The following is a 13421-nucleotide window of genomic DNA, read 5'->3' on the forward strand; positions in this document are numbered from 1 at the left end:
GGCAGTCAAGCGTCGATCATCATGTCACCAGAATAAGACCATTGATACTTATTGGAAAGGTGCGTCAAGATCACTGTGCACTTTCATCACCCTGTGAAGTTCATCATCATTTATTTAATCTGTAGCCTAACAGTGTTGTGATCGAGACCACCTAAAGCGAGACCGATTCAAGACAGGAGTAAATCGAGTCTGAATCAAGACCAAGACCGGGAGGGCACAAGGGGTCTGAGACAGAGTCACGACCGAGACCAGAAAAATGGGAGTCCAATTCAAGACCATGATTGTAATTTTGTCAAATCACCACCATAAGAGTTAAAAATGTCCAGCATTTCTGTGTTCATATTTCAGAACAACATATGGATTCTTTAGACATTCAGAATAGTGAAAAAAAACGTGAAAATATGCATGCTGAGGGAAATAGAGCCACTCTACAAATTATTACTAACCCAAACATAGTGGGGAACAATGGGCCTTCTACGCCTTCAGAGAAGGGCTAAGGATTTATAAAATAATGATTATAATGACCCTGGACAACACCCTGTCGTTCTCCGCTAACATCAAGGCGGTGACCCGATCCTGTAGGTTCATGCTCTACAACATTCGGAGAGTACGACCCTGCTTTACACAGGAAGCGGCACAGGTCCTAATCCAGGCACTTGTCATCTCCCGTCTGGATTACTGCAACTCGCTGTTGGCTGGGCTCCCTGCCTGTGCCATTAAACCCCTACAACTCATCCAGAATGCCGCTGCCCGTCTGGTGTTCAACCTTCCCAAGTTCTCTCACGTCACCCCGCTCCTCCGCACACTCCACTGGCTTCCAGTTGAAGCTCGCATCTGCTACAAGACCATGGTGCTTGCCTACGGAGCTGTGAAGGGAACGGCACCTCCGTACCTTCAGGCTCTGATCAGTCCCTACACCCAAACGAGGGCATTGCGTTCATCCACCTCTGGCCTGCTGGCTCCCCTACCTCTGCGGAAGCATAGTTCCCGCTCAGCCCAGTCAAAACTGTTCGCTGCTCTGGCACCCCAATGGTGGAACAAGCTCCCTCACGACGCCAGGACAGCGGAGTCACTCACCACCTTCCGGAGACATTTGAAACCCCACCTCTTTAAGGAATACCTGGGATAGGATAAAGTAATCCTTCTACCCCCCCCTTACCCCAACCCAAACCCCAACCCCCCCCCAAAAAAATAATAATAATAATAATAACATTGTGAAGTGGTGATCCCACTGGCTATAAGGTGAATGTACCTATTTGTAAGTCACTCTGGATAAGAGCGTCTGCTAAATGACGTAAATGTAATGTAAATGTAATAATAATATGATAATGATAATATGATTTTCAATGATGTTCTGATTTAATCTCTTCAATTTGTTGGAAACGAAAGGGTTAAAACTGAAGAGAGAAAAAAATATCCAATCAGGATTTCTCTTTGCTGGTCTCTGGGGAGATACATCTAGCTAAAATCAGCCATCAGAAGCTAGATAAAGGCGTCTGCCATTCAACTGTATAAGGGCAAAAATTTGGAGTGACAGTGGAATCAACCATTCACATTTTGATTTAATGAGCGGGACCGTTTTTACGAAAACGTATGGAAACTTCTGCCTTCTTGAAGGCCAACAGGTCACTGTGCAGTAGCGAGCTGTCGTTTTCCCACGGTCTAGCTAGCTTTTGTTGTCGGCTAGTTTGCACCGGCTGCAGCAGGTGTTATCAAAGAGGCTTTTGTTGCTAATTTGTTAGCTTCTCCCTTTTCAAGAATAACTTTCAACAAGAAGTTACGTTTCAAATCATCATCATCATCTGGTGAGTGGAACTGTGTTTTTTATTGCAGCATGCTGCTGTTGTTAGCCATCTCTTTTAAAATAACTTGTGTGTGAAACATTGTTGTATTTAAGTGGAACTGACAGCATTTTACCAACATGAAATCGTATTAAAATCTGTTCATATACACCCCGGGAAGAATATGACACGTTTTCATAAATGTGTTGAATGTTTGGGAATTACGTATACTAAGGCATTTGTGAAAACTCTATAGCAATATAGAGCGGGAAAGCAGCCGTGTCTACACAGTCCGGTGCACTATAGCCAATCAGAGTTACAGTAGACATTTTACAAACAAGCCATTTGCCACAGGGGCCTGCCATCATTCACTTTGAACTGGGCTGTGTGTTTACAGGAAGTTGCAACAGCCCGACTTTAGATCATTAGAACGCATTCGCCAAAAGCCACAATACACCTGAATGGATTTCTGCAAATATGTAAACACCACGGGAGTCCTTTTACATTTGGGAACTTTGCAGTCCTATTGATCAAACAACCATGAAAAGGTAGGCTCTCTCTCCCTCAGTTATGCACATCAACAACAAGATCAATAACTAATGCTAGCCAGAGCAAGATGAGCTAAAATCTAACGAAGGAACATTAGATAAACCCTCTCAAACTTTTCCAGCCGTCAATTTCACTGATAAATGGGGAATTGTAGCCTCCTCGTCCTTCTGCAGCTTGCCAGCCAATGCATGCTTGTCCCAACCAAGCTAGCTAGCTACTTCCATCACAAATGAGAGAACACCTCACTCTGACCATTTTACTTGCCGAAGCAAATAAAATAAAATAAAATTGTATAGGCCCTTTTCACGTGACGTCAGACAACTTCCGTTCTGCCGCGAAGCAGGTTATGTTTACATCCGGTGTCGCTTAGGAACGCTTAGCTAGTAGCACATCATTATGGAGTTCACCCAGTCCCTTTCACATCTGCCACCAATACGACTTAACGACGTAGAACGACTTGCTGACAAGTGGTCCCTTACTTCAAGATCGAAGCTTGATAAAGGCTACAAGTTCTTCGTTGAAGGTTACCTGTTTGATTATGAAGGTACGTGTTTAATACGGATCCGTCCACTGGCCGATGTGTATCTATCCTCAGGGGGAAAGTGCTGACTGCAAACAAAGGTGCTCCCACGAAGAATCTTAAAACTTGGTCCCTCATCTCTCCTGATCGCCCTCACCCAACGGGCACGTATTTCTCCATCAACAGGGAAATCGTGAAAACTCAGATACGGGAATTTCTGTTTGTTGTTTGAACAAAATGGTACACTGCAATAGCATCTTCTCGAAGATTGTGCCATGCTTCGGTGTTGGATGGGATACTGTTGCGATACAGACACCGGGAGAAAAGAAACAGCTAAATTAACATTCAGCTTTGACCAGGAATCAATATTTATCTAGCTATCATGCACAACAGTATTTGAATAGGTGAGTTACTATACATTCATGAATAAACTAACTGCCTAACAAAGGGTTAGATAGCTAGCTAAGTAAACTTGTTACATTACAGCCAGGCAGCAATGTAACGCTACCTTTTAACGTTATCGGTATCTGGTACTAAGTTGTTGTTAGCTAACGTTAGCCCACTTTTAAGTAACTAAGGCAGTGAACAATTATGAATTAACAATAACGTTAGCAAGTTACAAACCATTGCATATACGTAAACATTATTACTCTTAACTTTACTAATTTAACTTAAACGTACCTTTTGGAATTTCTTCAAGTAGCTAGCTTGCTAGTTAGTGGTCAACAGTTGTATTTTCGTTGAGAAGTCTCAGGTTACGGGCGAACGGAAGTGAAGTTAACCTGCTACGCGGAAAGGCGGAAGTTAGATGACGTCATCGTGAAAAGGGCCTATTGGTCACATGCGCCGAATACAACAGGTGCAGACATTACAGTGAAATGCTTACTTACAGCCCTTAACCAACAGTGCATTTATTTTTAACAAAAAAAGTAAAAATAAAACAACAACAAAAAAAGTGTTGAGAAAAAAAAGAGCAGAAGTAAAAAAAAATAACAGTAGGGAGGCTATATATACAGGGGGGTACCGGTGCAGAGTCAATGTGCGGGGGCACCGGCTAGTTGAGGTAGTTGAAGTAATATGTACATGTGGGTAGAGTTAAAGTGACTATGCATAAATAATTAACAGAGTAGCAGCAGCGTAAAAAGGATGGGGTGGGGGGGCAGTGCAAATAGTCCGGGTAGCCATGATTAGCTGTTCAGGAGTCCTATGGCTTGGGGGTAGAAGCTGTTGAGAAGTCTTGGCACTCCGGTACTGCTTGCCGTGCGGTAGCAGAGAGAACAGTCTATGACTAGGGTGGCTGGAGTCTTTGACAATTTTGAGGGCCTTCCTCTGACACCGCCTGGTATAGAGGTCCTGGATGGCAGGAAGCTTGGCCCCAGTGATGTACTGGGCCGTACGCACTACTCTCTGTAGTGCCTTGCGGTCGGAGGCCAAGCAGTTGCCATACCAGGCGGTGATGCAACCAGTCAGGATGCTCTCGATGGTGCAGCTGTATAATTTTTTTGAGGATCTGAGGACCCATGCCAAATCTTTTCAGTCTCCTGAGGGGGAATAGGCTTTGTCGTGCCCTCTTCACGACTGTCTTGGTGTGTTTGGACCATGATAGTTCGTTGGTGATGTGGACACCAAGGAACTTGAAGCTCTCAACCTGTTCCACTACAGCCCTGTCGAGCTGGTTAGGCTGTTTACATGTTATCTAGAGCGTTCTTGACTAACTATTACTTTTTTTTGCCTACGTTTACTGACACCGGTCATATTCAGCAGGTGTTGCACGTTCGTAAATTCATCAGTTATTCTGCGCTCTGGCACATTCAGACGAGAGCGCAGAGTAGATAATCAGTGAATTTGCGAACGCAAGATATATGCTAACTGTATAACAGTCATTCAAGTTCTTGCTAGCTAACCAAATGACACCTGCATCTCTAGCTGTGTATAGCCACCGAAAAACGATATGAGGGGAAAAAGTGAGTCACTCATCCAATGGCATGGCATGACATGACATCCACAATGGAGAGGACCACAATGGAAATAAGTCCCAGACTTTGTGTTTTATCCTCGATGATTTTACTAATGTGCATGCATGGCTTTTTCAAGTTTTGTGTGCTTGTTTATTTTTTAAATGGTTGAATTATTAAACTAAACTAAACTCTCCTAGCAACTAGTTAGCTAGCCATCTAGCTAACGTTAGGCTCTGTGTTTTTAGCTTGCTACATAAATAGATACGCTAGCCTATTAGCCACGTTATGACTGACTTGTGATCATTGCCCTTGCAAGTTTGATTGTATTGACATTCCCAGACTGAGTTACATTCCTCAGTTTTTGTCCAAAATATTGAGTAATTGAAACTGAAACAGTGCATCCCGAATGGAGGCAGCAACAAATTTACCAGGCCAGCTGTGATTTACAACCTGATAGCAATGTTTTTTGGACTACCAAGAAATGCATTGGTGAATTATATGCATCATGCATTGAACTGCATCCATCTAGTCTGCCAACAATGCCTTAGTGTACTTCATGGAACGTTGAGTCAAATATAACCTATTTTTCAAACCTCTTATAAAGTTGGTTTTGAATAATAAACTGGGAATTTGATATTTTTTTCTGATATGATTGTCTGTCTGTTTCATATCTGCAAAGTAGTTAAAACGCTGTCAGTTCCACTTTAAACTTTTAAGTCACCAGTTACTTTGTGTGCTAAACGTGAAATGTTTTTTGCAATGGGAAGTAATAGTTGTACATTTGATTGGGAAATGCTTAATGGTTGTGTTTTTGTATTCTTATGATTGAGACCTATTGGCTTATTATGTCCAAGTTTATGGACTGCTTATCCTTTAACATCATGCTGTGTGTGACTTCTGTCTTTCCATTGGCCCTATGCAATGGTGTAGTGGTGCCTGGAGAAGTGGGCATACTCAAATTCTGCCAAAAAGTTCCCACATTTTCCAATAGATGTTTTTGCAATTTTCACTCTCAAAAATCTACCTTTTTTTAAATAGAAAAAATACATATATTATGGTCTAAGTCCACAACAATGCTTAAACCACATCAATCTGATTGGGGGGGCCTGTCAGGGCCTGGCTCCCCAGTGGATGGGCCTCTGTCCACCCAGGCCCAGTGTTGCAATGTATGTGGTTTTCCCGCCAAATAGTGCTACTTTCAAAATGTATTGGTTGCGGGTTTTGGGGGTATTTCTAAATTGCACTTCGGCCTTCATGGCATTTCTTTTTAAAAGATATATTTCACTGTGACCTGCTGACTGGCAGGCAGTGAGGCAGGCTGTTGCTGAGTGAGTGAGTGAGTGGTGGGGAGGACCGGAGGAGTGTGTGTGTGTTGAGAGAGCACTACAGTTATTGGCTGAGTCATGTGAGCAAGACATTTACATTACATTTACGTCATTTAGCAGACGCTCTTATCCAGAGCGACTTACATTATTTATTTATTTCATACCCCCTGTGGGAATCGAACCCACAACCCTGGCGTTGCAAACACCATGCTCTATCAACTGAGCTACATCCCTGCCGGCCATTCCCTCCCCTACCCTGGACGACGCTGGGCCAATTGCGCGCCGCCCCATGGGTCTCCCGGTCACGGCCGGCTACGACAGAGCCTGGACGAGAGAGAGCAGTACATACACATTGTGACAACCTTTTACCAGTTTTAGGTAGGCTATTTAGATTGTCATTATGGAGACACCTACACTACCAGTCAAAAGTTTGGACACACCTACTCATTCAAGGTTTTTCTTTATTTTTTACAATTCCTGTGGTGGTCCTCATGAGAGCCAGTTTCATCATAGTGCTTGATGGTTTTTGCAACTGCACTTGAAGAAACTTTCCCATTTCTTGACATTTTCCGTATTGACTGACCTTCATGTCTTAAAGTAATGATGGACTGTTGTTTCTCTTTGCTTATTTGAGCTGTTCTTGCCATAATATGGACATGGTCTTTTACCAAATAGAGCTATTTTCTGTAAACCCCCCTACCTTGTAACAACACAACTGATTGGCACAAACGCATTAAGAAGGAAAGAAATTCCACAAATTAACTTTTAACAAGGCACACCTGTTAATTGAAATGCATTCCAGGTGACTACCTCATGAAGCTGGTTGAGAGAATGCCAAGAGTGTGCAAAGCTGTCATCAAGGCAAAGGGTGGCTATTTGAAGAATCTCAAATATAAAATATATTTAGATATTTTAAAACACTTTTTTGGTTACTACATGATTCCATGTGTTATTTCATAGTTTTGATGTCTTCACTATTATTCTACAATGTAAAAATTCAGAAAAACCCTTGAATAAGTAGGTGTGTCCAAACTTTTGACTGGTACTATTTCCAAACCTTTTTCCATAAAACATTAACACACTAGAACTGATGCACATCAAGAAATAATGCAGACAAAGCACTGGAAATCGACTTTGGGCGCACTGGAGCGCATTACATAAATCCGTGGTTTAAACTGCATTCTAATGTTGACTGCTTAAAGAAAACAGTATCAAACAAAGTGCTTTATGCAGGCTCAGTTATTGAGGTCTCAGGGGCTTCCCGAGTGGACATTTGAAATGGAAGTTGTGGAACTCCCTCGCATGTTTAAAAAAATATATATATTTATGGGGGAAAAGTCCTCAATGAAACTGACATTAGGCTGAATGTAGAGAATTATACATTTGCCTCTGTTGGCCATCAAATAGCCTATTTATGTATATGCCATTGTAGGCTACCATTTGATACAATATGTTGAAATGACGATATCACTGGAGTCATTGCAAATAAATTTGTGCCACTTGTGTAGCCTACCTGGAGCTGGCAAACCAATTTAATAAATAGCCTATAACCTCAGTTTATTGTTGTTGTAGCCTTGTGTTATAATGAACACATTAGATTGATGGTAACAGTAGTCAGATTAGGCTACAGGTAAAACAAATTCGAAAAAATAAACACTGGCTGTTGTTGACAAGCATATTCAGTTCATATACATATTATTAACATTTAATTCAGTGATTGAAATTATGACCACATCCTCAGTAGCCTATTCCAGCAGGCTATTGGGAAACACAAGCACTTCTTATTGCAAAATCACCTTGCTGTTCATGTTGAATAAATTAGTCTGTTAATTTGAACTAAGCAAGCTGCTAAATCGTTCAGTTTACATCTTGCCTAGGCTACTGTAAACTATATTAAATGAGATGTAGGCCTATAGGCTACCTGCCTTTATCTAAGCAAACTATGGCAATATTTAATTAGGATCATAAACCCAGATTTTAGTCTGTAGCCTGTCTATTGAAATGACAAGTCAGTCTCGCAAATGGGTCATTTATAACGGTTTGTAGTCTTAACATCTGGCACATAATAACAGCACAATTGCCAGAACATTAGTTTTTTTATTGTTCATCCAAGTGTTTCTTGCTCAGAGATTGACATCCTCTGTCCAACTTTCATCACTCAAACTCTCCTGTCAGATGTATCTATAGTTATGCACAAAGGGGATTTATTTACAATTATAAACCTTGTTCGAGCCCTGAATGCTGAAAGCCGTGGTATACAGTGGGGAAAAAAAGTATTTAGTCAGCCACCAATTGTGCAAGTTCTCCCACTTAAAAAGATGAGAGAGGCCTGTAATTTTCATCATAGGTACACGTCAACTATGACAGACAAATTGAGAAGAAAAAAATCCAGAATATCACATTGTAGGATTTTTTATGAATTTATTTGCAAATTATGGTGGAAAATAAGTATTTGGTCACCTACAAACAAGCAAGATTTCTGGCTCTCACAGACCTGTAACTTCTTCTTTAAGAGGCTCCTCTGTCCTCCACTCGTTACCTGTATTAATGGCACCTGTTTGAACTTGTTATCAGTATAAAAGACACCTGTCCACAACCTCAAACAGTCACACTCCAAACTCCACTATGGCCAAGAACAAAGAGCTGTCAAAGGACACCAGAAACAAAATTGTAGACCTGCACCAGGCTGGGAATTCTGAATCTGCAATAGGTAAGCAGCTTGGTTTGAAGAAATCAACTGTGGGAGCAATTATTAGGATATGGAAGACATACAAGACCACTGATAATCTCCCTCGATCTGGGGCTCCACACAAGATCTCACCCCGTGGGGTCAAAATGATCACAAGAACGGTGAGCAAAAATCCCAGAACCACACGGGGGGACCTAGTGAATGACCTGCAGAGAGCTGGGACCAAAGTAACAAAGCCTACCATCAGTAACACACTACGCCGCCAGGGACTCAAATCCTGCAGTGCCAGACGTGTCCCCCTGCTTAAGCTAGTACATGTCCAGGCCCGTCTGAAGTTTGCTAGAGTGCATTTGAATGATCCAGAAGAGGATTGGGAGAATGTCAAATGGTCAGATGAAACCAAAATAGAACTTTTTGGTAAAAACTCAACTCGTCGTGTTTGGAGGACAAAGAATGCTGAGTTGCATCCAAAGAACACCATACCTACTGTGAAGCATGGGGGTGGAAACATCATGCTTTGGGGCTGTTTTTCTGCAAAGGGACCAGGACGACTGATCCGTGTAAAGGAAAGAATGAATGGGGCCATGTATCGGGAGATTTTGAGTGAAAACCTCCTTCCATCAGCAAGGGCATTGAAGATGAAACGTGGCTGGGTCTTTCAGCATGACAATGATCCCAAACACACCGCCCGGGCAACGAAGGAGTGGCTTCGTAAGAAGCATTTCAAGGTCCTGGAGTGGCCTAGCCAGTCTCCAGATCTCAACCCCATAGAAAATCTTTGGAGGGAGTTGAAAGTCCGTGTTGCCCAGCAACAGCCCCAAAACATCACTGCTCTAGAGGAGATCTGCATGGAGGAATGGGCCAAAATACCAGCAACAGTGTGTGAAAACCTTGTGAAGACTTACAGAAAACGTTTGACCTGTGTCATTGCCAACAAAGGGTATATAACAAAGTATTGAGAAACTTTTGTTATTGACCAAATACTTATTTTCCACCATAATTTGCAAATAAATTCATTAAAAATCCTACAATGTGATTTTCTGGATGTTTTTTTTCCTCATTTTGTCTGTCATAGTTGACGTGTACCTATGATGAAAATTACAGGCCTCTTTCATCTTTTTAAGTGGGAGAACTTGCACAATTGGTGGCTGACTAAATACTTTTTTCCCCCACTGTATCAGACCATATACCACGAGTATGACAAAACAATAATTTTTACTGTTCTAATTATGTTGGTAACCAGTTTAATAGCATTAAGGCACCCCGGGGGTTTGTGGTATATGGTCAATATACCACAGCTAACGGCTGTATCCAGGCACTCCTCGTTGCGTCGTGCTTAAGAACAGCCCTTAGCCGTGGTATATTGGCCATATCATACCCCCTTGTGCCTTAATCATAAAGTCAAACAAGTTAAATTGACATCCATTGATGGAAAATTATCTGGCGAGTTTAATAAGGGCAAATTATCTTTTCTCTTGCCACATATTCAAATTCCTTTATGTCATAGCTTGCAATAATAATTATTTTGAGCAAACCCGAACATTGCTTCTAACGTCATTACAAGTTACTATGATATTCCATCTTAATTAGCTCGTTAAAGTTATGGAAAAAGGGTTTATTGTATAGATATGGCAACTCCTCACTTGCTGTCATAAAAATAAAAAGGGCTAGTTTTCAGGCCTTTTGGGAAGGTTTTTTGGTAATTGGGCTAGAAATGTTAGCTTACCTGGCAACCCTGCCCCATCCATGTCATGATGACAATTGCGCATCACAAATAGCCTACAACACTTCGGAGTAAACTTTTTCAATACCTGGTTTGCATACCCATTGTTGCCTTTGTCAGCATTTACTGGTAGATATCATAAATTGAAAAGTTTTTCCTCCCCTACCGATGGCATTATTCTGTGAGCTGCTCCATGCCAAAACCAGCTGAGAGCTGCACACTTGCTGCCTGCAGATGGTATTCTGCTGAAACTAGGCTGTGTGCGGCGCGCATGTGAATATTTCACGTACTTTGCGATTATGTAGGCTACTTTGTGCATGATTTCTCTATTGTACTACATAATTGATAAGTCGTATACCTCCACTATACTACTTTGACACACATCAGTAGGGATTAAGAAGTGAGTATAAGAAATGCCCACTGAAAAGAAAAGTGGGTATACGGCTTATACCTGCGTATATCCTCCACTACACCACTGGTCCTTTGTGTTTTACAAAAGGTGGACTCTCCTACATGAATTCGCTGGTCTTACGGTTGCTCTCCTTTCAGAATCACGAACCTGTCACACACTGAAGGCCTATAGGTTCGCCACTGCGCAAACATGTCTATAATAGATATAAAGGCTGTTAAGATAATGTTTCAAGAAAGGAGTGTATATATTTGGCCTGGCTAAGCGGTTTTATGTGCTGACTGAATGGAAGCTGATAATGTAGTTTTTTACTCCACTGGTCTCCGGAAGAAATTACGAGTCCTCACTGTCCAAGACCGAGTCAAGACCGAGACACTCAATGTAGTCTCGAGTACTACAACACTGTTGCCTAATAAACTGCATGGTGGGAGGACCACACACACATACCATATCACAGGACTCCAAGTTTACTTCGATATGATGGTTATTATATCAATTTACACATAAAGGCATTTCCACCGCCATTTCTCACATAATACATTTTACAGACACAAAAAGAACCCACTATGTCGAACAAACAAATGATCTGTTGGCATTTATAAAATTGTACTGAAACTTCCTGTGTCCATTACAGCTGTTGTGTTATTTTTCTTAATATGGTCTGGGGAAAAAAAACTGGTAACAGACAATAATAATGTGTTGCAACACTCACGGAGGGCCTGCTCAGGGAGAAGGAGAGCAGGTCTAAGTGGAATATGGGCGACAAATCCTAAAAACACTATGTACAATAATTCATTTTTCTCATACAAAAAAACAAAACTCCCACCCTCCCAAGGCATGCCGACCAGCACATAGTAAATGTTATCAGTATGAAAAAATGTATACACTCACTAACTGTAAGTCGCTCTGGATAAGAGCGTCTGCTAAATGACTAAAATGTAAAATCTGTGGTAAAGGGATCTCCTGAATGACTTCTTCGGTGGGGTTTATCAGCGGTTGGCATCCAACGTTATGGTGCATTACCGCCACCTACTGTACTGGAGTGTGGGCCAGAGACAGGGAGCAACTAAATCCTGCCTGCCAGCACCGTTTCTCTTAAAAAATATAAAATATTTGAGACTGTATCTAATGACGTTCTTTTCAGTATACTCTTTAAACTAACTTCCTGTATCCCCTTCTCCCTCATAATGGATCTCAGCCTCGCTTTCCCTCTCATACTGCCCACACTGTATCGGTACATGCTCCACTGTCTGTTTCCTGGCAATAATCACACATTCCTGCTGATATTTTCCTATCACGTTTAAAGTCTTATTCAACTGGAAAACAGCCACCCTTAATCTTGTAAAAATAGCCTCCCCTCTTCTGTCTCTTCCCGCCGTCCTCCCCGACTTTCCTCTATACTTGGAATAAATGCCTGCCCTTAGTATCTCTATTCACCTGCCATCTCTGCACCACCATTGTCCATATCAGGCTTTTTGCCTCTGCCTTGCTCATTGAAACTACAACAGCCTCACTACTAAGGGCTTGTTTAGCCAGAACATCAACTGCCTCATTCCCCTCCATATGGGCTACGGACCCAAATAAATATTGTCTGTATATCCATCTGTCTAATGCTGCAATGGGTTTGTAGTATGTCATAAAGCAGGTCTTGTCTGCTACGTGAGCTAAAGGACTACACTCATCAACACTGTACATGAATCAGAGAAAATAACTACTGTCTGGCTTGACTTCCTCCACACACTGCAAGGCCAACAGTATGGCCATCAGCTCCGCCGTATATACAGCCAGATGATCTGTAATATGTTTCCTGACTGCCACCCCACATTCCTGCACTACAAATGCTGACAGAGATGTCCTGTCCTTGGATCTTTCGAACCATCTGTGTAAATGGTCACTAAATCCTGATATAGACGTCTGGATACTGTGTTAAACAAATCAGATGGATCAACACCCTCCCTATCTTTCCGTAGTCTCTCAAACACTTCTGGATCAACTACTGGAGGCGGGAGTAGCCATGGTGGGTTCACAGGAATAGCTACCATTGGACTAAACTCCCTTCCATACAGTCCTAGCTCCCTCGCCCGGGTATTACCCACCCACCCAAAGCTCATGTTCTGTCCTCGCTCATGTTCCCAGCATGCCTGTAAAATCCCTTTCGCAGGATGAGACACCCCATGTCCCGGTAGGTTGACCCCAATAATTAATCACCTGCTGCTGTCTTCTAATCTGCGATGGCATATCCCCCATCTCCACCTGTAGTGCCTCCCCTAAATGACACAAACAGGAAGGCTTTTTATACAAAAGGCCATGCCCTTAATTAACAATCACATACAACTGGCACTGGCAGACGAACAAGGGTGCGTTCACAGTAGGTCATATGTGTCAAACTCATTCCACGGAGGGCCGAGTGTCTGCGGGTTTTCGCTCCACCCTTGTACTTGATTGATGAATTAATGTCACTAGTTAG

Source organism: Coregonus lavaretus (assembly GCF_964263955.1).
Source record: "Coregonus lavaretus genome assembly, chromosome: 17".
NCBI classification, from domain to species: Eukaryota; Metazoa; Chordata; class Actinopteri; order Salmoniformes; family Salmonidae; genus Coregonus; species Coregonus lavaretus.